Source organism: Condylura cristata, unplaced genomic scaffold (assembly GCF_000260355.1).
Source record: "Condylura cristata isolate star-nosed mole 26May11 unplaced genomic scaffold, ConCri1.0 scaffold00012, whole genome shotgun sequence".
NCBI lineage: Eukaryota > Metazoa > Chordata > Mammalia > Eulipotyphla > Talpidae > Condylura > Condylura cristata.
Genome location: NW_004567113.1, coordinates 33313463 through 33340992, shown reverse-complemented (window position 1 = coordinate 33340992; position 27530 = coordinate 33313463). Strand labels below are relative to the sequence as shown.

At 37.2% G+C, this 27530-nt stretch overlaps 1 protein-coding gene across 1 annotated transcript in view; it reads left to right on the top strand.

Annotated features, from left to right (window-relative positions):
- Positions 1-12631: 12631 nt before the first annotated feature.
- ATP10D (ATPase, class V, type 10D) overlaps positions 12632-27530 on the top strand; it is a 72306-nt gene continuing 57407 nt past the window's right edge. The window contains exon 1 of the mRNA XM_004681484.2: positions 12632-12816. The gene's annotated coding sequence lies outside the window, so the exon portion shown is untranslated. The remainder of the gene's footprint in view (positions 12817-27530) is intronic.

Genomic DNA, 27530 nt, shown 5'->3' with positions numbered 1-27530 from the left:
GGGAAGGGAAATGCACGGGATTATGGTTATGGCACACGGGTGACTTGGTGATGGGATACCCGCGGGGATTACAATTGAGATGGAAAAAAAAATGTACAAAATGATGTCAAAATAAACTTTTGTAATAAAAAAAAACTAATGGTGCTATGGAATTGGATACTTCCCGATGAGTGGACATAGCATTCACAGTGTATAATGGAAGGGAAAAAAGAAGACCTGGGCCTGTAACAGTGTTTTGTTTTTTTTTTTAAAGATTTATTTATTATGAATACAGTACTGGGGTACAGGCCAGAGGTGCAGAGGTGGTGAGAGGATTCACCAGAGACAGAGAGGGGAGCAGAACAGGCAGATCAATGAAGTACATTGCTGAAGGGAGCAGCGGGCAAGAAGAGAGGTCTGCTGTACCATGTGGGTCACCTCCCTCACAGGGATAAAACTTGACTGCAGCAAGCTTCATAGAGCTGTGTTTTAACCTGTTGCGACATCAAGAAGGGCCACAACAGTGTTTATTAGAAGGAAAGCCAGAACAGAATTCAGAAGAAATAGGGAAGGGACAACAAGAGATCCTGTAAGAAAAGACCAATGTGCTTATTGCAAAGAGGACAGCCACTGGAAGGACAGGTGTCCTTAAAAAAGAAACAAAAAAACAGGAATAGTGTGTACGTGTAAAAAAAAAAGAAGAAGAAGAAGAAGCCTATAATAGCACAGGATGGGGATTCATGTGACCTTTGCAAGGCTAAAAATGTAAAAAATAGGAAGAAAAAAAGTTTGATGGCTCAGATGAGGAATAGTGGGACCCAAGGGTTCCATTCAGTACAAAAAGGCCTGATCTTTCTCTTTCAAAAATGTTGGTGTCATTGACTTGTGCCCATTACTGGGTATCTGACTGTTTAAAGAGTGCTATAACTGTATCTGTTATAATTACATGCTGTGCCATTGTATTGTATAATGTTGTTGCTTTTAGTTGTGCCATTGGAGATGGTTTGTCCAATGTTCACCATAGATATGGTGACAAAAACTGAAAGTGAAAAATGTAACCAGGGACTGAAACCACTATTACAGGTGCCTCCTGGAGGGGGTTGCTGGTGAGGACAGATAGCCTCAGAAATATGGCAAACAGTACAGCATTTGTGGGTGGAACAAACAGTAAGTAATATAAGGGTGTGCAAAAGGGGGCACCAATTCATTCAATCTTCGGGGTTCAAGGTTTTTGGATCTTCAGCATTTGGGGTTAGTGGATCCTGCACCCCGCCTTGTCTGGTGCTGATCTGGGGCATCCTAGAAGCTGGGAGCATCTCCTGTTGGATCTTCTGTTATCTTGGTGAGTTAGAACCTGGCCTAAAGTCTGGTTGCCACAGGTTCAAGGTCAACAGCAGCTGGGAGATGCCGTCTTGGACAAATGACCAATTATGTGGGAGAGGAGCACTCTGTCCTCAGTGGTAAGAAGACATCATTTTAGCTGCTTTTGTTTAGGGCTGGAAAACACTGGATACTGCTTTAGGTGAGGTAAGCAGACATTTTTGACCTCAGTAACTCTTTGCTTTTCCCTAGTTTGTTAAGTAAATTGGATTATTATTGTTCCCTGAGACTGAGTAATCTCAAAATTGTGCACATGGGTAAAAAACTTAGACAGTGACCAGTAAACTCTTTGAACACTGTCCTTGGTCAGTTTTTAGTGTCCCTTACTGCCCTGTAATCACATACACTAAGAAATTACTCTATTTTTATCTGAAATTCAATTTTAACTAGATGCCTTGTATTTTATTGTCTATTCTAAAAAGCCAGTAATTGTGGTAAGTAAAATGTACATACTGAAGTAAACAAAATCAGACTCTAGAGCCATGTTCAATATTAAATTTAATCTAAAACTCAAATTTTATATCATATTTCTTATTACAGCTCTTACTTTAATCATGTGCTGGATAATTCAGTTATGATGAGCTAGTCCCTGCCATTCAGTAGCACACAATAAATAGGAGACAGAAACAGGAATTACAATGTGGTATTAATTGATTAATAGAAGTGGCACAAAATGAAGAAGCATACCACAGAGAAAAAAGTAATTATCTTAGTATATGGGCTGTGTGGGGAAAATTACACCTTAGTGACATCCTCCAAGGTTTACCGCAAATGTGTTTTCTCACCTGTGCCCCACGTCTTACAGGTGAAAGCAATTTCTTCTTCCTCTGAATTTTCATGACTGGTCCCTCACTTAAAATAGGTAACACTTCCTCATTCTTTATATAGGTAATTATGTACATTTCTCATCATCCCAACTGAAACATAATTATCTTAGGATAATTTGTCTTTGTATAAAATAACTCCCCAAGTAATGGTTTATAAATAAGAAGGAGTCTGGAAAAGTCCTTTGCGATCTATGTGTTAGTAAGTCTACTGAGGATAGTCTATTTTCTATAGACTTACTAGTAGTAAGTCTACTGAGGATAGTCTATTATTTTAAAATCAATCTTTTAAAAAAGATTGATTTATTCATGCATACAGTACTGGGGTACAGACCAAAGGTGCATATTGTAGTAATTAAGATATTTACTAAGCATCTACCATGTGCTAAGTGGTTTAGATGTTTTACTTATTAATACGCATTATAATGTATGTTACATATTATCCCAACTTTACGGAGAAAACAATTGAATAATATCAACCTTGTCCAAGATCACACAAGTAGTCTCTGCTCTGAATCTAGAACTGGTGTCTCAATCTATTTCACTGATCTTAATGGGGGAAAAGGCATTTGGAAGTGACAAGACTTAACTAAGGGCACATAACAAATGAGTAAATAAGGCAAAATAACATGCCACACAGAGCCCGAGATTAGTCAGAAGACACAGAATTAGGTCCAATCTCTCCTTCAAGCAACACTGGGCACCCAGAGGAAAGTGACCTTCAAAATTTCAATTATAACAAAATTTAAACTGCTTCTAAAATAGTGCACAAATTGAAAGGGTGAGAGAGGGAGTTTCATGTTGCATTTTATCTGTAAGAGCATATTCTTATGTATGTAATCCAGAGGTTTTCAGAAAACATTTTCCCCCTTTAGTACCACTTTTACTAGTTGTGTTCTAATACCGATCTTCCAGTGTATTGCATGCACTTTAAAAACAGAGACTCTCTTGGTCTCCCTGGAGGCACAAGGGGTTAAGCACAACACTATGAAGTTCAATCCCCTGCCCCGGAGGTGAGCTACATGGCACAGCAGGCCTCTCCTGTCTCACCCGCTGCTCCCTTCAGCAGTGTACTTCATTGACCTGCCTATTCTACTCCCCACTCTGTCTCTGGTGAAGCCTCTCACCCACCCTGCACCTCTGGCCTGTGCCCTAGTTCTGTCTGCATAAATAAATAAATCTTTAAATATATATATATATATATATATATACAGTGTTGTAAAGGAATTACCTCACTGATCATAATTTTAGAAAAGAAATTCTTGTAAATGCCAGTGACAGCATATGAATTTTCTGCAAACAGTAAAAACCTGTGTGGGACCAGATGAAAAACCACTTAGAAGCTAGTGTGTCTACAAAGCACAATGTACATCATTAATTTGTACTTTTAAGAGAAGAAACATAATGAAATTTGACATGGTTAAAGAATTCTTTACCAGGTTAAAAAAAAATGAGGTTCTCGTGAGCATTTCAAATAAAACTTGATTTATGGAATTTTGGTAAATACATGACTTTCAAGGAACATCATTTGGGTAAACAAAAAAAATTTGTCTTGCTACATGTATACTCAGTGTGTCTTCAATACAGGTGGTCCTTAGATGACAGATGTTCCAAATTAATCTGACCATTAAACACTAGATCCTGGGCAGATGGAAGCAGTAATGTTTTTCAGAAGTATAGTCAATGCCAGCATGTGCCAGCAAAACATTTCATGCACAGAAAGGGAATCCACCCTGAGGGATCTAGTTTCTTTTTTGCTTTTCAATTTGCTTGATCGACAACGGCAACTATTAAGATATTTTCTAGTTTCTCCATTTCAGGTGTCAAGTAATACTTAACTTCCATTTGGGAGTTTATTAGCAACCTTCTGAATCAATGAGAGATTGACAGGGTGGACCAGGACCCAGTGTCTGAGCATAGGAATGGTCTGCCACACCTTGCCTTTCTGTTTTGGTAATGCTTCTTTACATATTTAATTCTCCGGTGTCCAAAAAGCCCTCCTTTTTACATAGATTTTGCTTAATTCTGTTTTGTTATTATTTGGTTATAAGTGCTTTTACAGCTACCTTGGACAACCTTGGGTTCTAGTATTCCAAACTGTAGACTCAGCCTCCAACAGAGGTCTCCAAGATAGTGACTTTGTTTTCATTTTATGCATTTATGCATACAAGAACTGGGGTACAGGCCGGAGGTTCAGGGGTGAGAGGATTCACCAGGGATAGGGTGGGGAACAGAACAGGCAGGCTGACTGAAATACACAGCTGACAGTAGTAGTGGGAAGACAGGAGAGGTCTACTGTGGTGTGTGGGTCAGTTCCTTGGTCAGGGATCCAACTCCTACTGCAGTGGCTGCGGATACAGAGCTGTGCTTTAACTCATTGCACCACCAGGGAGGGCCCCATTTTAATGTATATTTACAGTTTTAAAGCAACAAACAGTTAATCCATGCACTCATTTATGGTTAATTTTGTATGACAACTTGGCTAAGCCAGGGTATCCAGATATTAAGTTAAATATTATCCTAGATGTTTCTTTAAAGGTATTTTTTAAACTTTATTTTTTTATTGCAATAAATTTTCTTCATAAACTACATAGATTCCAGGTGCACATTATTCTAAATCATTATTTGTATATATTTGTATATACTACAGTTCAAATCATTAATGTCTAAGTAAATCTTCATAATTATGGGTGAGCCTGATTCAATCTGATGTAAGTTTAATAGAAAAGCACTGAGCTCCTCCAAGGAGAGAATTCTGGCAGCATACTGACTGTCTTTGGACTCAAATTGCAACTTCACCTCTTCCCTGCAGATTTTGGGTTTGCCAGTCCCACAATCCTGTGAGTCATTTCTTTATTCTATCTATCTATCTATCTATCTATCTATCTATCTATCTATCTATCTATCTATCTATCTATCTATCTATCTATCTATCTATCTACATGCATCATATTGGTTGTTTCTCAGAGCTCTTGACTATGCCCCCATTGAGTTTATTAATAACAGGACACCCTCCTGACTTTGAATATATTTACATGCCCTTCTCTGGTCATGCTCACTTTGTATTGTGACTTTTTTCTGGAAATGACGATGAGATACTTGATCAGCAAAAATCACTCCAGGAAGAGATTTGACACTTTACCCAGTAGATGGCAGGAATGTCACTACACTCAGCATGGAAAGTTGCACTAAGCTTAATGAAGCAACTAGATGAAGGAAGTAATGCCATTTCCTATCACCATTCGAGTCATATAGCATCTGTCATACTGAAAACACAGCAGCTGAGATTCTGCTGGTACAGCCTGCCTGTGACGGGGTTCTTCTGAAGAGCTGAGCGCTCTGACTGACCCCATTATCACAGCACAATGGCACTCAGATGACTACAGCACAGTGACACTCAGATTTCCCCCACTATCTGAAAGTAGAAGGTTCCTGTTGGCCTTCTTTGACAAGTTATGTTTTGGTCTAAGAATGCTTAAAAGGTTTTCATATATATATAGTAGTGGTACTAGTATTGCCAATCCCTAAAAATAACCTACCAACTCATACCAAATAGTAATGTCCTACTTACATATTAACAGGGAAACTTGTTCCTGCAGGTCACATAATCTCAATTAGTTGGCAAGCTATGTTCCTACTGATTTTTGATATTATGGGGAAAATTTGATATTACAATGATGCTTTTTTATAAAAGATTTATTTATGCATCCAAAAACTGGGGTATAGGCCAGAGGTGCAGGGGTGAAAAGATGCACCAGGGACCGAGTGGGGAACAGAACAGGCAGATCTACTGAAATACTCTGCCGAGGGGCGCAGCGGGCAGACAGGAGAGGTCTGCTATGCCATGTGGGTCAGCTCCCAAAAGAATGCCTCCTTCCTTTCCACACCACTGCCAGTACCTTGTCTCAGGTCTTCATTATATTTTCAAAATATCTTGCCTATCCTACCCTACCCTACCATACCCTACCTTACCCTAATCTTGTCATTTATTATAGCCTAGTTCTTATCACAACCATCCTTCCCCAAAATTCACACAGTGGATTCTTAAATCTTTCTTTTCTTCTTTGCATTACTGACATAAAAAAATTTCAAGTGCGCTCTATATACCAAACTACCTGTGTTTTTCACCTTGCTTGCTGTTTTTAATTAGGCAGAGCTTTCCCCATCAGGATATCCTTACTCATATAATAAGAACCATTCAAATGACAAATCTTATATAAAACTTTTGTGAGTTTTTCTCCCCCACAGAAAAATCACTTAGCTATCTTTTATATTCCCATAAACTTGACTCATAGCTCCATTATAAACATTTATTCTATTTACACTTCAAAAACTGGTATTAAGTTTCTGTGGCAATATTGCAAGGGTGAGAGAGAGAAGTGATTCTACATGAGAAATATCATGCTCTACTTAAAACCACCCAACCCCTGCATGGATTAAGGGATTTCTCCAGACCAATCAAGTCAGTCTGTAATGTTCTCTTGTTATGATTAACTTCCAGGAACTGATAATGTGATGTAGAGAGAGATAAAATCATAGTTTGAGGTCAAACTATGGCACTATAGGAGATGAAGAGGAAGGTCTCTCTTTTTACTATGTGTTGCCTTCTATATCTCCCTCCTTCTTGTCTTACTTTGCCTTCCATTCTTCTTTTCTTTTTCCTCTTTTCCTTCTGCTTGGAATAGAAAACATATATGTTCACCTTTGAATTAAGTATTTGTAGACTGAGGGGGAATAAACCAGTGAAGAGTAACAAAGCAATGATTTAGTTGACAACATGAAGCCCGGGATGGGGCAGGAACTAGTGGCCAAAGATAAAACTTCAGAGAGAAATACTAGAGTGTAAAAAGAAAGAGAGAGGGGAGGGGAGTTAATAGAATTCACAGGTCACCTTGGTTTAGATCTATCTCGGTACATTGTGTAATCATCAGTATACCCAGAAGGTGGTGAGACTGAGCTCAAATTGTTTGGCACCCGGCATTTGATGGCTGCTCAGTCAATGCTTAAATGGGCGAATTTGGCTGAGAATGTGATAGGGAATAGCTTAGAGATAAACATACTGCCAATCATACTGAGTTAACTCAGGTTTTCAGAGGAAACACTTGGTTTATATTTATAATATTCTTCTGCAACAAGATTCTTACAACTCAACCTGGAAAGGTGATGGAAAAAAAGAAGCTATTAGAAAGTCCTCAGGTATGGGGATGACAGAGGTGGACTTGTCATTGAAAAGAGAGTAATGGAACCAAGAATTGACGATTGTCTAGGGGACCCACTTGAAATACAGAGCCAAAAAATCAGTTCAAAGTCTTTAGTATCTGAAAATCTCAACTCTGGTAACATGAAAATGACATGTAAATCCTAAATATGATAGTCCTTCCATCTCTAGAATATTTCCTCCATCAAAGGCAGTCTTACCCTTCCTAATTCACCCTTTCATTTGACTCAGGTCTCTTCATCTTTCAGATTTCAGTTTAAATGTCACTTGATCCCATACTTTTTGTCTGCTCTCATGGTTCTTGAATTTTGCCTATTGTAGCAGTTTTTATAATATATTACAATTGTCTGATTATTATTCTTCTCCCAGACTAGGCTAAAAGGCCATGAAGTGAAAGAATTTGTTCAGCATTGGATTCCTGGCATCTTACTAGTCACACAATAAACCACCAATAAGTAATTGATCAATGAACACAATAAACCACCAATAAGTAATTGATTAATGAACACATGAAGACCCTATATACTTTTCACTAGCTGAGAAAGAATAATGCTAGTTGTTTGAATGTATTTGGTTCCAAGAGAGGAAAATGTTCTAAACTAGAGATAATTCAACAAGAATTTTGAGATTTAGACCCCCTCCTGTATTTTGATTAGTCCCTGGAATCATTAAAGATCTTCTCTAAGACAGAACTGAGGTCCATTTTTCCATTTTCAAGGTGACACTTTCCCTCATGGTTAAAACTTGAGTTTGAAGAACAGGAAATTCCTGTTAATTTCACCAAGATTTCATCTTGTCAAGAAAACAAAGGGCATGGCTGAATTTGGTTATTTTTCTCTGCTGTTAAAAGTAACATTACTTTGCCATACCTCATTTCCTTTTGATTTTTGCTAATATTGAAGTATGTAAGCATATGTCAGTCTGTGTGGTTCTCTGTTGCATCTAAAGGAAGAAAAATGTGTCTCAAGATGTCAGAAATCCACAACATCTTTTGCTCACACTATATGTGCTTTGCTTGTATGACTGAACTGCCTGACTAGAGTATCCAGGCTGAGAGGCAAATACTATCTTTCAAAAAGTAAGTGAGAGAGAGAACACTCATAGGCTAAGACTGTGTTAGAGGTAGTGGCTTTTAGAGTGGCAAAACTTGGGTCCTTTCACCTCCAATTTCATGATGCTGGAAACAACATAGTAAAGACAGGTAGTTCTGTGAATATCACCTGGAACTTTGAATTCATTATTTCTATTTTCAATTTTTTTGTAAGAATTAGTAAATATGCTCAGTCAAAAAGTGAAAATTTTCTTGAAACACAGTTACTGAGTTTATAGAGTAGATTACCAGCAAAACAGTAAGAGATTGACAGAATCCCAGCAGGTTTCTGTTTAACGGCATATCATATTTCTTAACTGTTGATTCCAAGTAGTCAATTACCAGGAACTGAGGCACACATGAAAACTTTGCCATCCAACATATATTACTCCCCTTTCTACTGGGGTTAGATCCAGGTAATGGTGACAGCGAATCATTCTGGAGCTAGACAGCAGCCACAATAGTTACACAGCTTTAGTCTTCCAGTTGGTTAAGACAAAACCCTGGAATTATCCTTCAGTTTTTCAGCTCTCTTGTAAGTCACACAGAATTCCTTTTTTTAAAGACATGCATATGCATGAATTAAGGCCTAAATGAAACAACTAGTGCTTAGTGGAAATGATTGTATAAGTGTTTCTAAAAAATACAGCATTTCTATCCTAAATTTACCATTTTAACAATGGCATGATTTTATACTTTCCAACGAAAATCATTTAACATGCATCATCCTAATTCATTGAAACCTATGCAGAATAGTCCACAGGAGAATGTAGGTTCTCCTTACCTCTTAGCTGTGCTATCTTGGATAAGTTGCTCCATCTCTTTGTGCCTCAGATTTATCATCTACAAGTGAGAAACCACCTCAATGGACTGACAAGAGGATGAATTAAAGAAACAGATGTAAACTACCTAGTACAGTGCCTAATACAGACATGTTTGACAAATGCTGATGAATAAGGAGAGCGTGAGATAGAAAATTACAAATGCTAAGGGACTATGGTGACAGTTCATCGGTAGTGTGGTGACAGTAGATTTATGGGGACTTACACCTGAGGGGAGAAATCAAATATACAAAAATGACCAATGTAAGAAAATTTTAAAAAAGAAAAGTTTAAGTGCTAATAAATAAGGAACAAGAAATAAAAAAAAAAAAGTCTGGTGATGATGCTACTAAAACCAAGGTGCAGCTACAAAGGAATAAGTGTAACTGTTTGAGCCAGTGGCCTTTCTGTTTCATTCAAAAGTTAATAAGAAAGCTGATGCTGGGGAATCTGCCCTGTGCTTGAGCCACAGCTTGTTAATAAGATAAGCAGAGAGTAGAAGAAATGATTGATCAAGAATCATGACAAATCAGCTTATGCCACTGTAGGAAACATTTGTCAAATATTTTGAGCAAACAAAGAAAACATTGTTTCATCTGTAACATGTTAAAACAGAGGACCTAGAGAATAAGTATAATTCTTTTTCACACATCAGAAAAGAAATATGGTCACATAAGAGTCAAGGTTACTGTTTGTAAAAGTGTTTTCTGATAAATTCTTATTCTGCCATAATCGTGCTAATCCTTAAGTGTATTTTTTAAAAAAGAGGGAAAATTGGAAATCAGTGAATTGATAACTGCCCTTATTGTTTGCCACAAAAACAAAGCATGTCAGCTACATGGCTTGACATACTCTTAAAAACACTGAGGTAGATATTACTGGATTCATTTTTCCTATCTGGCTTAGAAATGTTATCTAAGACCTTAGCCTAAAAATTTGCAGACTGAGCCTAAAGCCAGGTCAAACGTAGGCATTTGCCACCTATGCCATATGTTTCTTACTGGCAATTAATTGTGATACTAACAACAAATAAATTTCCTCATATCTACATCACTTTGTTTATTCACTTAAAGAATTATTTATACACATAAGAGTTGGGGTGTAGGCCAGAAGTGCAGGGCATGAGAGGATTCACCAGATACAGAGTTGAGGCAGAACAGGAGAAATATTGAAATACCTGCTGAGGGGAGCAGCAGGTGACATAGGAGAGGTCTGCATCTCCATGTGGGTCAGCTCCCTAAGGGGGCAAAAGGGGGAAGGAAATCATGATGCAGTGACCCATGATAACTTGATATTGCTGAGACTTCAATGCCTGCTTCAACAGGGAGACCCTACATCACTTTAAATATTAGATTTTTTTAAACCTTCATGAATAGGTAGGTATATACAAATGAATATATTTATGAATTATAAGAAAGAAAATATATTTTCAGTTTAGCAATGATTGTATTATATTTGGTAGCTAATGTACATTTTTTAACAAAATGGAAATAACGCTTAGAAGAAAAGTTGAATATCAGAGGTAAATTTGCAAAACAAATAAGCTAAAGTCAGTTTTAATAGTGGTTATTTGTAATGATATTCACAAGTATTGATTTAAAATATTTTATTAGACACCTTTGATTCATAAATGATAAATATGTTCTTTTTGTGGTCAAATGATATAGATACAAATAGGAAGAATTAGTAAATTAGTAAATTCCTCCTATTCTTCAATCCTTCCCTACTGAATAAGTAATTTTGATGTGTATCTTGCCACATATTTTCTACATTTATATTTCAATACTTAAAGAATATATGAAGCCGAATTAACTTATAAAATGTTTCACATTATTCAGCTACTGCATTTTTAAACTTAAATATAGATTTTCCTTTAGAGCAATATTTGAAATCTTAACTAGTGGTTCTTAACTCATGCTGCAGATTGGAATCTCTTGGGGAGTTTAAAGAAGAAAAAAAAGAAAGAAAGAAAAATTGCCAGAGCCCTGCCCCCAGAGATTCCAGTTTAATTGGACTGGGTGGGGCTTTAGCATCAAGTTCCCCAGTTTACTCTGTAGTGCAGCTAGTGAAAATCACCTATTTAACCAACCAAAGTGGTAGCAAATACCAGACCTCTGCCTGAATTGTTCAGAATACATCTCACAAAAGTCCTCTCTGTTAGCGACTGCTGCAGTACCGATTTGGGGAAACCAGGGAGACCAGCTTGGCTGGACAGAAGATAGGAAACTTATTTCATCTCAAATCAAGTTGGGGACAATCACAGGGATGTAAAAAAGCCAGGAGAGCCAAGAACAGTGTGCTGCTAAGCAGTCTGCAACTAGACTGGCTGAGTTTATTCCCAGAGTTGTCTCAACTCTAGAGATTTGCCCATACCTGTAGGAGAAGGTTTCCAAATCTGGCATCGCAGGAAACCACACCCAGAACTTGTTTCTCCCGATCTGGGAGAGGCACCTTCTCAGTGGGTGCAGGAACTTGTTCGGCCTTCCCAGTTCCACCTGAGAGTTTTCAGATTCCCCAAGCAATTCCATGTGTCTGACTGGGGACCTCTTCCCTGAAAGGAAAACATTGATGTGACCACTTTCTTCATTCTGGCAATACTTTTGAGAAAACGGAAGACAAAGGCACAAAAGAGGGTAGTTGTGGAGGGTTTTGCGTCTCCTTCCTTTTATTTTTGTTTTAGTGGAATGAAAATATTGGCAACCAGTGATGACGAGGTTTTGGGTTGAATTATTATTACCGTTGACCTTTGCTTAAAAAAATTAGTTGATCAGCAGTTCTGTGAGAGCCAACAGGTTATTGGATTTGACTGAGAAGTAGGAATTTAAAAAAATAAATAGAATTTGAACTGTATCTGTCAAGCATATAGATAAAACCACATTATACTGAGGGAGTGAGGGATTTGAAGGCCAGGGAGTGAGAAAAAACACCAAATTAAAACTGTGGTTTCTTTCCAAGTTTTTTTTTTTTCCTACTTATGCAATCACAAATGTTTAGATCTGACACTTTACACTCCAAAAGTAATTGTCAAGCGTTTCAAGTCTAGTTACGTGGGTGAACCGTTAAACAAAATTTCAGCAAAAGAATAATGAGCAAACCTTCAACCGCAGGCGATCTGTACAGTAAGGAGAAAGTCAGAGATGGGACCAGACAGCGTCTGCGCGACTGGCGCAGCAGCACAGCTGGAGCTGGAGGCTGGCACTTTGGCCCCGCCTCCTCGACGTCCAGGGAGGCGGGGCCACATGTGATTGGCTGCCCGCAGAATCTGGGATTGAGCCGGCGGCCGGAGGACCCCAGCGAGGAGGCCCCCGGCGCTGGCCGGGCTAGGGCTCCGGTTTGGGCTGTTGAGCTTGGAAGCTGTCTGGGAAGAGATTCCCTTTTTCCTAAGGCCGATGGCTGGCGAAGAAGCGTAACCTTCCCCGCCTCCGGGATTTGGGCTAGATTCTTCTCTTGGACTTTGCGACTCGTGACCTGAACATGCTGTGATGTGTGCCCAGGGAGAAATTGGTAAGGGTCACGAGCGAATCCTCTCTGGTCTTTCCTCTGCCTTCTCTTTCACTGCCCATCCTCTTTTCCACTTTCTTTTTCATCTTTCTGTCTCGCTCACCCCCTTCCTGTCTCCTTCCTCCAGGGTTTGGGTTCAGGTTTGATGAAGTGCCTCAACACTTGAGTTTAGGCTATTATTGAACTTACACAAAGAAAGAGAATGTGAAGCAGTTACACAATTTCTCAGTCACTTATTTCAGAGGAGGAATTATTTTTACCTATTCTAAATGGGCTTTGTTAAAAAGTGAAAATAAGTGCGTGCGCACACACATCCATCCATAAAAATTCTTATCTTTGCTTTCGAAATGTGAAATGGAATTGAAAGCTATTTGGCTCTCTGTCTCTGGAAGATGAGGAAGAGGATGTGTATTGAAATTGTAACGCAGTAAATAAACCAAGAGTTGTTCGCTAAGGAAGGTGTTTGTATTGGCGCTTACTCGGAAATAGTTTAGAGGAGTACTAAAAAAAAAGTTTGTGTTCTCCCACGCTAACACTAACTTACACCTTACAAACAGTGTAATTCTCCTGTACCAGGAACAGCAGAGAAGTTTGGTTAGTCAGTGAAACCCTCCAGCTTGAAGGATTTTATTGGTGACTTAGGAGCTCCCAAACCTTTAGAAAGCATACATTTAAACTACTCTGAATCAATAAGGTATTTAATTCGGGTATTTAGAATGTGCTCTAAGAAGACCAAAAGTTCTTCTTGTCCTTTGTCATCCTAGTCTTTGCAAGGAGAAAAGCAATTCCATAGTCTAAAAGCAAGTCTCTGACTCCATCTACCTACCTTGAAAGATAGATCAAGAAAGTTAGGGAACTTCTTATCCTCCAGTATTACTGTAACAGAAAGTAACTCCAGAGAAGAGAATTATTTTTAAATTGGGCTTGGGCACATTTCTATGAGAGTATCATCTTAAAAATTAAACCTAAACTTTTTTGACTTGTTAAGGACAGATAACAGATAATTATTATAATAAACTTATTCAGTGCCCCACTCTACCCCCCCTCCACCCCACACACACTCCAATCTGCTCTACAAGATGGTATCTGCTCTTTCTGGACTCTTTCCTCATTACAAATACATATTACAACATATTACATACTTACATTGAGGTAGTTTGCTTATGTCAATATGAGATCATGCTATACATGTGGAAAAATAATTAGAAACATTGGAAAAGCCTTAGGGAGTTTAAAAACAACATTTTAAACTGCTAATTTAGCATTCATTCAGTTATATGGAAAAGATGGAGAAATTAAATGCCTAAAAAGAACGTCAGTGTTGCTGCACCTTTGCATGGAAAGAACCAAATACTAATTTGATATAATTATGTGGTGATTAAATAGAAATTAAATGGGTTAGGATTTATTCTGATGTCAAAAAATGAACGAAAATGCTCAGAGTTTTAACTTGCAATAGAAATAACACATTTTTAAAGCCTTAAAAATCTATTTCAAAAATAAAAATGTAAAAAATACCAACATAGCCAAGGCTTCATTGCCTGTCTTATTTTCTGATTTAGTTGAAAGTTGTCTTAATAAGAGCAAGTAAAAAACAATACTACGAACAAGATCACTTGTAGAATCTCAAAACCAGTGTGTTAGTATGGATAATTGTAATAGCTTGTCAATGATTTTAAAAAGGAGAATCTATTTATCAAGACAAGGATGCTTTACTATTTCTGTCAATAGTCATTAGTAACTGAGCAACTTTCCTTGCTCCTTAGAAGAGTTTTGTTGTGATTGCGTTGTCTCAAAAACATTACTCTTTCTTAAGTGGACTTTAGTCATTTCAGAAATCAACTTCGCCATAGCAATAATGTTTTTCACAGAAGTACTATCACTGTTAGAGTAAGAACTAATTGTGATATTAGTTTCATAACTGTTGTGGCCTTACTGGAATCTTTTTATGATACTCAAGGAAAGATATCTTTGTGGTAGTAACTTGGGAATATTTATGAAAACACAGCTGTAAGTTTTTATGGTCTTGGACTCAATCCTGGCTCTAGAAATAACTTCCTGTGGAAACTACCTGACTTTCATTTGAAACTTTTTAAGTATGTTCATGATAGTGTTACCTGTATGCTGAAAAGAAAAATAGAAAATAAAACCCCCAATAGCAATATATTTAAATAAATTAATGGACTATATATCTATAGTGATAAAATACAATTTGCAAAATATTTTGAAGGAATTTAATGACTTAGAAAGATGCTTATGATGTATGGAGTGAAAAAAGCACTTACTACTGTATTATTTTGAATATGCAAAATGTAATTTTGAAATAAATATATATCAAATATCATTACTTAAACATTTGTTAAGGACTTAATTCATGTATCAGGCATTATTCTAAAACAACATAAACTGGCTAACATTAAATAAAACTGCACTTCCTGTCCCTGTTTTTATCAATGCCTCTATCCAATTATAAACACACAAAAAAAGTTAGGTGGTAGAGATATAGCTATATATTTTCCTATTTTTTTTCTCATACTCCCAAATCCTCTCTACCAACTATTATTTTTATAACCACAAATACAAATTTGAAAAATATTGTAAAACAATCACATAAGAAAAACTAGAACACAAACGCTTAGTTATATTTTATATACCAGAATGCCCTATTCAAAATATATTATAAAGAGTAGTGAGAGGTAGATGAACATCCTGACAAAAATGATCCCCAGTGAAAAATAGATGTAAATAGCAACTCACAAAGGAAAAAAAGGCTACTTGTATAAGGTGGAGGAAAGGGATATTAATCTCTCAATAATGGAAAAAATACTTAGCATGGGGATAAGTTACCATATTTTCATACATCACGTTAACAAACATGGAAAGTAAATCAAGTATATGAGGTTTCTAGGGAAGATTATTCAATGATGTGAGAAAGTATTCACGATATGAAGGATGAAAAAAGGTAAGTTATAAAATGGTATCTTGAAAAAATCTAACATGATCAGAAACTATTGGTGAAAAATAAGTAGAGTACTAATAGTACTTACTTTTGGGTGGTGGGATTATAGAAGATTTATTTTTAAATGGCATTAATCTATAGTTTCTACATGAGTATATTTTAATTAGTAGGAAAAAGTCATATCCTAGAAAAACAATTTATACGAGATTGAAGAGCACATAAAGGATGTCATCTTTCCAGCTTTCACGATGCCTCGTGGTCTCCTAATTGTAGTGTCAGTGTTTCTGAATTGTATTTGCTGGTGAAAACATTTGGATTATAAGCAGGTCGTCACAAATAAAGCTTATTCTAATCATATTCACTGTTCTGCCACCAGCTGTTTTCTGAAACATTCAGGGTTAGACTGATTTGAGCCTTACTTGATTTTATTTCCTGTTGATAACATTTGCTGGGGTCTCGTGATAATAGGCCTTAATTAGCTAATCCTTAATTTATTTTTCTGAGCTCCACTTATTTCATTGAAAGACTTTGTGAATACAGAACATGAATACATCTACATTTTTGTTAGGAAAAAAGCCTATAAAATTTCAACCTTTTATGTAGGATAGGTAATGAAAACTGTATCTTGATTATGAGAAATGTTGAGAACCAGTTTTGAATCATCCTGGATGTTTATAAAGTCTTGTTCTTTAATCAATAGTGCTAAAAATTACTTAGCACTATTTTTCAACGTCCTTTTCACTATATAAATTTTAATAAGATATTGCAGATTTTATTAGAAATCTTAATAATAATGTTCATCTTAACAAAGTAAGATAGTCTCATCAACTAGAGAGGTATTCTCAGATGTTTTCATCACAAGGATTCTCTCTATTTAACTTATATATCCTTTAACAAATAAATCAGAATTTCTAACTGTTAGAAAAATACCTGAATCCGAAGCATTCTTCTTCTTCTTAAGATTCCCAAACCAAGGACTGAGAGAAAAGGGAATTATTTAGTTTCAAAATGACATTTCCTGAATTCTCACATTTCATTTGGGTCAGATGTGTGTTAATGAAGGGATATGGGGGTATCTAGTTCCCAATTTGTCATATTTTTCCCATTGCTTGATTGGGTTGTAGTCAGTATTCTGTGTACTAAGTATATATAGTATACAAACACCATCAAGGGACAAATGAAAGCTGCAAATGGCATTAAAAAGTTGGTGATGTTCACTGCAATTGTAAAATGGATTCATGGTAGATAACCATAAGTGTAGATAAGTTATGTGGCATGTATTAAGAATGGAATATTGGGTACTCTCTGGTGGCACAACAGGTTAAAGCGCAGCTCTATGAAGCTAGCCATAGCTGCTTCAACACAAGTTCCATCCCCTGCCAGGGAGGTGATCCACATGGTGCAGCAAACTTCTCCTGTCTTGCCCACTGCATCCCTCAACCAGTGTATTTCAGTGGACCTGCCTGTTCTGCTCCCCACTCTGTCTTTGGTGAATTATCTCACTGCCTCTGCACCTCTGGCCGGCACCCCAGTTCTGTATGCATAAATAAATAAATCTTTTTTTAAAAAGTGGGAAAATGGTCAAAGGTGGAGGACCAGAGTGGACCCAGGCCAGGAATGTGTGGAGAAGAAAAATAGTATATATCGATAAGTGTGTAATATGCATGGGTAAGATAAAATAAAAAACGTGAGAAGGTAAACTCCTGAGGCAAAGGTTTTTATCTGCCTTGTACTCTGGTTTACCTGCTATTTATAACAATGCCTGACATTGGCGCTCACCAAACATAAATTGAAAGAATGGAGTAGTATACTGAGTACTTTTTCAGTGTGTTAGGTGCAGTGCATTGCCAGTAAACTGTATTTGTAACACTGTGTGAAGTAGAAAGAGGATGTTATTTCTATTATACAAATGTGGAACCGAGGCTCACAGAGGATAAGAACTTGTGTTAATAGGCTGATTGTGAATGTTTGTTCTTTCTGCTAACTAGAGATGCATGTTTTGAAAACAGCAGATGTAATATGACTTATTCAAGACAGATGTGTTTTGAAGGCAATTGACCATTTGTCCCGAGTGCTTTCTATAATTCTCAGTGAATGCCACCAACTTAATACTGTTGACAGCTTTTATCGCTCCCTTTTTGGTGTTTATATACTAAGTATGTACTAATAGTTAACTTATAGCCCTTGGGGACAATTTAAATATATGTGTGAGACAATTTAAGTAATTGGTATATGTAATCTATGTTTACATTGCATTAAGTGATGTGCTGAGGTAATTTTTAGCCATGGAAAAATATTACTTCTCTATGGAAAATTCATAATATTTTAAGTCTTTAAAAAAACCTAGAAATGAAATCTTAAGTAGTTCTTAGAAATTAATTACACCTCTACCCGTTGTACTGAGACGTTCTTTTTAAGAATTCAACTGGAGTAGTGCCTGCCTTTTGTCATATACTTTGAAGAAAAAGATGATTTAAAATTTTAGTTTTTGATATGTTTATGGGTCAGCCCCCTGGCCTGGGGACCTAGCTCTTGTTGCAGTGGCTGCAGATAGCTTCACAGTGCTGAGACTTACCGCTTGTGCCAATAGGGTGGCTCAGATACTGGGTTTTAACAGGCCTAACCTCTAGAAAGGACAGTTAATTCCATTAACTTTTTCCTACATCCATCTTAAAACCTCTGTGGTATCATTAAGCTGTCTTTAGAAGCCATTAAGACACAAAATTATAAAACAATCCAAAAAGACAATGTTTAATACATGAGTTGGCTGGTTTGATGTTATTATTTACTTCTGGCAAAGGAGTACCTTTCAAAACAATTATCTTTGGTCTTGGATAGTTTTTTTTTTTTTTTTTTAGTTATATGATTGGACATAACTATAATTTTTCTATAACTGTAATTAACTTTATACTTTTATGGATATATATGTGGTATTTACATACACTACATCATACTTGTATAAAGGTCTAAATTATATTTTAAAACCTTCTGAGCTTTAAGCATTTTCTTGCTCAGATAAACTCTTTGAACATAAATTTTTAGTTTTATTTATTTTCATTTAGCTATGTCACAATTAACAGTTTTGCGTTCTTTGGACTTTAGGTAAGTGCCCTTTCCCACTGCTGAATTGAGCCAAAGAGGGTGAATACTTGGAAAGTATGCTACTTTTTTATGACTGCAGAAAAGTAGACTCCCTCAAACTAGACTCCCTCAGAACTCTGAAAAATCGCCTTCCCTGAGCATTATGAATAACGGAACTCTTTGCAATATTCAAGTCAAAAAGTACTCTTTGAATTGCTTTTCTCTGGTTTCTAGTAAGATTGAATATTATAGTAGTTTCTCATTTTCTGTATGTTGTTGCTCTTTTCCTAGGTTTACTTTTTGTGCATATTTGTACCAGAAGTGACTAGTTTCTTAAAGAATCAATTTAAAGAGTATACCATTGGAAATCATACTCCATTGGATGGAAATGAAATAGACTGATCCTACAAATTAGCTATAACAGGCTGTCAAAGTTTAAAGACAGATAAATATCTTAATAAATCTTACTTATCGCCTGTGTTATTGTAAAATTTTATCAGGCATAAAGTCTTGTATTCAAATTGACTTAATTTATGACACATTTATAAATAATAACACAGTTTAGGGATTAATAACAGCATACCCATATATGCATGAGTAATAAAATGGGAGTAGAAGACAGATGATATATTTTATTTTATTTTTAAAGTTTGATTTATTTATGCACACAGAGCTGGGGTACAGGCCAGAGATGCAGGGACAGTGAGAAGATTCACTAGAGACAGAGTGGGGAGCAGAATAGTAGGAACGATGAAGTACACTTCTGAGGGAGCAGCAGGTGAGACAGAAGAAGTCTGCTTGGCCATGTGGGTCAGCTCCCTGGCCAGGGATCAAATTCGAGCTAAGGTGGCTATGTCTAGCTCCCAGTGCTACACTTTAACCTGTTGTGCCAGCTGCAATATTTTATGTGACCTGCTACTAATGTGTAATATAAATCAGTTCTCTGAATTCAGTTTTCTTGTATATAATATGAACTATTTATTTGGATATTTAAGGCTTTTGCCAACCTTAAAACTCTGAATTTTCTATGTAATTTATGACCAAAATCATAGCTTTAAAATGCTTTCTCTACCTGAAGAAATACTGGCATTGGGCCCTGCCTGGTAGTGCAAATGGTTAAATAAAGCATAGCACTATGAAGCTACGCAGCCCATGCAGCACAGAGTTCGATCCCCAGCCAGGGAGGTGACTTACATGGTGTGGCAAACTTCTCCTGACCCACCTGCTGCTCCCCTCAAAAGTGTGCTTCAGTCAGTATATGTGCCTGTTCTGCTCTCCACTCTGTCTCTGGTGAATCTTCTCATCCCTCACCCTCTGGCCTATACCCAGTTCTGTATGCAAAAATAAATAAATCTTAAAAATAAATACTGGTATCAAGCAAATAATAAATGCTCTAATAATAGGAAGAAGACTTGCTATTTATTGCTTTTTATATCATAGGTACCTTGCATATGTTGTTATTAGTGCCTCACAACTATTCGACAGAGTAGAAATTACATTCCTGGTGGGCATTGGAGGGATATGCAAAGGCCCACTGGGGCTATGCAGAGTCAGACTTTGAATCCATGACTGTTCAAAAGCTCCTCTCTCATTATTTCGCTACATCTCTGTTGAGCCAAAGTGGTGGCTCACTGTAGACCAGTGTTTCCAACAGTAGCATTATTGATATTTTGGGTCAGATTATTACTTATTATGGGAAGCTGTCCTGTGCATTTTAACATCCATGGTTATCTGTCTGTTAGCACTCACCTGCTCAGTATGACAACCAAAAAGTCTCCAGATACTGTCAGTGGACCACAGGGGGCAAAAGTGTGCCCATTGAGGACCACTGACTTCATACAAACTAGGTCACAGGTAGTGTGAGATCAAATACAGTTGTCATAATTATCTCTGGTAAAGGTGGACGACTTAGGCCATGTTAGATTTTAAAGGGTAAGGTGGTACTGATCAGGAATTCAAGCAAAAGACCCCATTTCATCATTCACCAATACTGATTGCACATTTATTGACTTGCCCTTACCCTCTTGAGATAAAATTTCTTGTTTAAAGGGTTCCCACTCCCAGGATGTATAATATACTACCGTAAACCTGATTGGACATTAATGAATTTATTTTAAAATGTTCATTGAGTGTGTTGGGTGCCATGCATTATCTAGTTACTGGTTAGAATGGTGAATTAGCTAGTCTGTAGGGGAAGCATCTAGCTCATTCCACTTCTTTATTCCCCTAATAATCTTTCAAAGCATCTCGTTAAAATAACAACCCAGTGTTTTTATCATGTTTACATACCACATAGTTATCATATACACCTAGAGTTTGCCTTCCTTCATATGAATGAAGATAGCACACCACTAAATTGGTATTCTTCTGCCAGTTTAAAAAGATACTTAAGTTCCAGTTTTCAAAATGAGCAAGTACCTGGGGCCTACCTTCATTGCAGACCTTCCTTGTTATTTATATTGGTATTTTAATATCCTTAGTGTTCTTTGCTCTGAAACCTGGCCCTGTCCTTGTCAAAGATTATCTCATGGGGATTAATCTGTAAAGTATTTCAGGTAATGAGGGAATCTCATGAAGCCCATGTTTAATGCTCTCCCGTAGAGTGTGCCCCTTGAGAGCAAAAACCATGAGTTCACATAGACTTTTCATCATTATTATTTTTGTTTCAGTGCCTGAGTACTATGACATGATAGCCTTTTAATACCTGGATGTAAAATGGGTATGAACAGTGAAAACAGATCTTGCTAAAGAAGTTTTGTTCATTTCTATATTCTACTCCTTAAAGACCTCTGAGATTGTTAATTCAGTGTATTTTTTAAATATTTATTTATGTATACAGAACTGGAGTACAGGCCAGAGGTGCAGGGACAGTGAGGATTCACCAGAGACAGAGCAGGAAACAGAACAGGCAGATCAACAACGCACACTGCTGAGGGAGCAGTGGACAGGTCAGGAGAGGTCTGCCGCACAATGTAGGTCACCTCCCTGGCCAGGGATCAAACTGGCACTGAAGCGGCTACATCGAGCTTTACAGTGTTGTGCTTTAACCCGTTGCACCACCAGGGAGGGCCCCTCTCCATATTTGTTTATTAACTATTCCAAGGTTGTTAAATCTTGATAGAGGCAGGTATTTGGATAGTGAAGGTGAAGAGAGAAATGAACCTATAAAATCAAATATGAGCATTTGAAACAAGAAGGTCTTCAATTATTGGGAGGAAACATATAGAAGTGCTTCTGAAACTTTATCCCTAAGCCACCAGGGAAGACCTGAGTTTGATCCTCAGCCACATATGGTACAGCAGATCTTTCTGACCCACCTGCTGCTCCCCTTAGCAGTGTATTTCAGTAAATCTGCCTGTTCTGCTCCCCCTCTGTCTCTGGGGAATCCTCTTACCCTCTGCACCACTAGCTTAAATCCCAGTTCTATGCAAAAATAAAATTTAAAAAAAATTATTAAACAAAAAAATAAAGACAGTTCTTAGAGGAAAAAAAAGTGCTTCTGAAGTCCCTGAAGGCATCATTGCACAGAGTAGTTTGCAAAAGTTGGGTTGAATTCTCACCCCAGTTCATTTAAAATGCTGTAAAAAAAATGGAGGAAAATTAAGAACATGGTCACAATGATTTCTATCCCAGATTAAATTGTTTTGATACTTAAGAGAGAGAAACATTAAGCTTTCTGAAAAAGGGTTACTCAGAAGAACTTCCTTTCCAAGAACTTTAAAATAATGAAATTTAAATGTCTTGGCTATTAAAAAAAAAAAGGTTCTACTTGCTCTACTTCCCTTTTTATGTCTTCCTGTCTTAGACTATTATTAGTGTACAGTTTAGGGTTATATCCTACAGGTCTTAATATAAACTTGAATAATTTACATTACAATTTATAGCATGCAGAATAAAAGTTGTAATGATATAACTACAAAACTAAGCTTATATCTTAGAGCCAGGGTGTATAATGCTGTTAGAAGTATTCTGAGCTTTATTGCATATTCATAAATTCAGCATAGAACTTTATACTGCCTGTTTATAACTATTTCAGACCTACTTTATATTAGAGAGCAGGAAAAAAAATACCTGCTCTGATGCCGGAGCAAGACAGACAGTAGCTAAATTACCAATGTAAATTACATATTGTTAGAAAATGACAAGAGTTCTATGAAAAACAAAATGGGAAGGAGAACAGTGATTGCTGAGATGAGGCAGTATAGAACCCGGTGTACAGGGTGGGAGTTAAGTTAAAGGAGATTTGGGGAGGTAGTGAGGTGTGTGCTGAAGGCTGTCATAATTAAGCCAGGAGCCCTTAGACATGTAACATAATAAATTAGAGATGTAGCAGTTATGGAGCATAGCTTGAGAAACATCACATAGGTTTGAGCAGGGACTGGGACCGTGTTGGACCAGGCTGATAGTGGTAAATAATGCCAAGTGGTGAGATTTTGGATACTTTTTTAAAGGTAGCACCCACAATTTGCTAGCTCACTGTATGTGGGTTGTGAAGGGAAAAGACAGGACCCCCAGACTTTGCAACTGAGGATCTAGAATTATTTAGCTGACATCAATTGGCAGGGCTAAACTGGGGTAAAACGAGTTTTGGGAGGAGTATCAGGAGCTCAGTTTTATACCAGTTTACCATTGTGAAATGGTCTGCTCAGTTGACAGACAGATTGCTACATCTAGAATTTGAGGAAGAAGTCTGTGCTGGAGGGTGGTTACATGGGAAAAACCAGTAGCAGTTCTCTTTTGTTGATTTGGTTTTCTTAGTAAAATCAGAAGAAGGTCATTAGCAGGAGGAAAATGGGAAGGAGGTACAGCAAGTTATGGGAGGGAGATGTATGGAGCCATGTCTAGGAAAGTGGAAAGTGGAGAGACCAAAAGTGTGGTCAGCACATGTGGCCACTCCATGGTTCTTGGAAATGATTATCTAAGACACTTGTCAGGAACGTTATGTGTTTCTTTTCAGTCACTTTCTACATGGAGGTATTGGAAGCGAGTGTTTATAGACTGTAAAAGTGTTTTGATAATAACTACAGTAAGGATTTTGCCATGAAAGACATGAGAGGAGCTAAGGTTTGAGAGAATGTATGAGGAAATAACAGTGTCGACCATGAAATTGAAACTGAGCAAATAATGCCATGCAAGAGGGGGAAGTTGGTGGTTAGTTGCCTAAAAATCCCTGTGGAGTTTGACGTTGAGATGTCAATGAAACATAGAAAATCAATTTTATTTTTATATATTGAATTATATTTGCAATACAATAGCTTCCTGTTGAATGCATCTAAGGGAATATTTTTAAATTAGTAAATGTAAACAGTTGGATGTATTAAACTTCTGATGAAGTGTGCCTTCAGAATATTTTTTCTTTAAATGACTTTTAAGTTAAAGTTTTGTAACTGTTCTCCTATTCTTTTCTCTCAACCCTCACACTCTTTGATAGACTGCCAGAGACTATTAACTTCTGCCAACTTATTGCTCAAGTGTATCTGCTCCATGTCAGAGCCTTCTAGTAGCTGTGGTCTCTCACGCCATCTGACCTACTTGGATTATACTTAGGTAACCACTTAGCAAGCTGTGTCACTTAGATGAACTTCTCAAGCCCTCTGAACCTCAGTTTCCTCATTCTTCAGTGGGGATAATCATATGTACTTTGTTGTAAGGATTAAAGCTAATGCATATTTATTCCCAGCACAGTACTTAGTTTGTCACTATAAGTGGTAGATAATGTGAAGATCTTTGCTTTATTGAAGTGAACATATCTTATTAGAGTTGCATAGCCAAATCTCAAATACATGCTGTCATTTCAGCACCATTATTTTAGGAGTATCTAGGATTACCAACCTCAAAATATAATACTGAAGATTGGTGTTACTAAATTTTAACATATGCTTACATTTTTTCAGTGTAAAAATAGATAAAATACATTAGAAACTTACCATGCATATGAGTAAGATCTTCTTGTTAAGCTCTTAATAACATAGAGAAACACACCACTGCAAAATTTCTCAGCATTTTTGCTAGTTCAAATCAGTTGTCAACCAGAACATCTGCAAAAGGTAACTCAGCTAGATGTGTGGTCTGTTTAAGAAAAAAACAAAAAACAGAGTCAAATTGAAGGAGAGAGATAATAAAGCTCACAATATCTGAATGAGGAATACAAAATATGTTTATATGCACAAACACATAACATATGTATATCCACTTTATTCTTATGCCAGAGAATTGAAGCTCTTTATATATATTTAGTGTACATTTGGAAACACTAAAAAGGGGAAACTCTTTCTTGTACAAAACAGTCCCCACAGTTATATTGTATACCTCTCTTCTTTCAAAATAGGCATGTTCTCTTTGAACATTCTGATTTGACTCTTCATCAGCAATGAAATAAAATACGTCATTCTTTTTGCTGTGAAGGGTCCCTTCTCTTAGATTGCATTTCAAAATATGTTTGTGATATGGAACTGTGTCTTATTTCTTACTCCTGAGCATCAACATAGTAATCTGTATTTTTGAATGAATTAAGACTGGATAAACTTGGCGTAAGCACTCTTTTCTAAAGATGCCGAAGGACTGTGTGCTTGAGTAAAACTGTTTCCCATTTAAGATCCCAAAAATGGGCCCTCCCTGGTGGCGCAGCAGGTTAAAGCACAGCACCAAGAAGCTACAGCCACTTCAGCATGAGCTTGATCCCCAGCCCCGGAGGTGACCCACATAGTGTGGCAGACCTCTTCTGACACACCTACTGCTCCCCTCAGCAGTGTACTTCATCAGTCAGCCTGTTCTGTTACCCACTCTGTCTCTGGTGAATCACTCACCGCCCCTGTACCTCTGGTCTGTACCCCAGCTCTGTATGCATAAATAAATAAATCTTTAAAAAAAAGTCCCAAAAATGTTAAAGGTGTCATAAAGCCTTCTTAATGGCAAAAGTGAAAGATACTGTAAGTTGATGATTATCATCAGTAGTTATCAAAAGTAAACTTTAGTTCTATGTTTTTGGTGATGTATTACTTCTGAACTATCTATATCTAAAACACAGAATATATGCTTCAACCAGGGACTTAGTTCAAGAAGTTTAATTAACAGAAAAAGTCAAATAACATGCAGAATTCCACAATGACTTTATTTGGCAAATGTTATGAAGAACACTGAGGATTTAAGTGACTTTATTATTCAAGAGTCATAACTTTCCTACTAAATATATTGATTCTAGTGAAGGCCAAAGTCTATATTAGATACATCTAAAAGTGATAATACATATGTGTGTATGTGTGTGTGTGTATACACATACATATATATATATCCCTTTCTACTTTTTAAAAATATTTATTTTTGCATACAGAGCTGGGGTACAGGCCAGAGGTGCAGGGGCAGTGAGTGATTCACCAGAGACAGACTGGGGAGCAGAACAGGCTGACTGATGAAGTACACTGCTGAGGGGAGCAGTGGGCAGTCAGAAGAGGTCTGCTGCACCATGTGGGTCACCTCCCTGGCTGGGGATCGAACTCATGCTGAAGTGGCTTTAGCTTCTCAGTATTGTGCTTTAGGTAGCTGGATAGTAGTTCTGATTCTATATCAAAGGAGAACAGTGCCAACATGTTACCTTGGTACCTGATGTAACCAAGAAACGAGCAAAAATACCAAATGCTCTTATGTCATGGACCTTGCTTGTCAAATAAGGAATTGGTTACCTCAACATAGGAAGCCTCTTACAGAGAATTGGATGTGTAAGTCAGTTTGGAAGAAACCCAGGTTTAACAGTGCTCACTGCTTCAGGGAGAGCTACCTTTAACTTGGATGTTAAGGGTACTTCTTGAGTCTATTGCACAGCAGTTTCTGTATTATCCTAAGAAACCAATCACTGTGAAACTATCTTTTTATTGACTCTGTTAAATAACTTCTCTCCCCACTGCCACCCGAAGGTTTGGAACATATAAAAGCTTTTATTTTTGTTTTTTTTTCTCATCCTGGTTGAGAACGTTATAATTCTGTTAAGGCCAGGACCCACTGTTCTACTTGGTGAGCTTTTGGAAAATATTAGTAGGAACTGATTGTAGTCAGTAAGCGGAAAGACTCTATCTTTAAGACCTTATTACTCCCCTCTGGCAATTTTTGTGTAAACTAGACCATCACTATCTAAGTCTATCTTAGATGTGAGTGCTTGATCAGCTGTCATCAATACATAATCTTGGACTCAAAGGAGAAGGACTTCCCAGTAACAGGACTGATAGCTAATAAATTGTTTGCTCTTAAAATTTCAGCATTATATTTTGAAACAAAATTATTAAGCACAGTGATTTTCAAAGTGTGTCCCCATCACTTAGGACATCAGCACTACCTTGAAACTTGGAACACCTTGGAGCCCCACTCAGGCCTGCTGAATCCGAAACTCAGGAGGTGTAGTTCAGGACATTTTGATGCATGCCTGGGGTATGACAACCCCAAACTTAGAGCATCCTGCAGTGTCTACCATAAGAATGTTTTTCTTTTAGACAGGTGAGCTCATGTGTGTGTTTCCAGTTGTTTGTTGGTTGGTGATGACCTCAGAAAATTTTAAATACTAACTGGAGCCAAGGGAATTCATTATTCCTATTTACCTTTGGTAATCTGCTCTGCTACAAACTTTTCATTAAAGCATTCATTAAAGAAAACAGGTTTTTTGAGAACTCAAGTCTTTTTTCAGGTACAC